We start from the raw sequence: 683 nt of genomic DNA, 5'->3' as shown, positions 1-683 counted from the left end.
TTGTTGTTACAGTCGACATACGGGAGGTGACGTGAGGAGGAGGTCTGGCAGCTCTACCTCAGACCTGGATATAAGCGACCCTCATGATTCAGTCCAGCTTATATTGATCATAAGTGGTTCATACCCCGCTATACAGGTAAGGTGTCTCCTCTCTCTCTCTCTCTCTCTCTAGAAAGCTTCCATCTTATTGCTAAACGAGAATATTTTACACTTTTCGCTGATGTAATTCTAATATTAATAGTTATTCTATTGTTTCTAGTGATTCTATAGCCTGCTAGTAATTCTACTGTTAATGGTTATTCTATTGTTTCTAGTGATTCTATTGCCTGTCAGTAATTCTAATATTAATAGTCATTCTAGTGTTTCTAGTGATTCTATTGCCTGCTAGTAATTCTAATGTTAAAGGTTATTCATGTTTCAGTGATCTATTGCCTGCCAGTAATCTAATGTTTAAAGGTTATTCTATTGTTTCTAGTGATTCTATTGCCTGCTAGTAATTCTAATGTTAGGTTATTCTAGTGTTTCTAGTGATCTATTGCCTGCCAGTAATTCTAATGTTAAAGGTTATTCTAGTGTTTCTAGTGATTCTATTGCCTCTAGTAATCTCAATGTTAAAGGTTATTCTAGTGTTTCTAGTGATTCTATGGCTCACTAGTAATCTACTGTTAAATGTTATTCTAGTG

Source organism: Homarus americanus, unplaced genomic scaffold (assembly GCF_018991925.1).
Source record: "Homarus americanus isolate GMGI-L3 unplaced genomic scaffold, GMGI_Hamer_2.0 scaffold14043, whole genome shotgun sequence".
NCBI lineage: Eukaryota > Metazoa > Arthropoda > Malacostraca > Decapoda > Nephropidae > Homarus > Homarus americanus.
Note: the sequence above shows the minus strand (reverse complement) of the source record.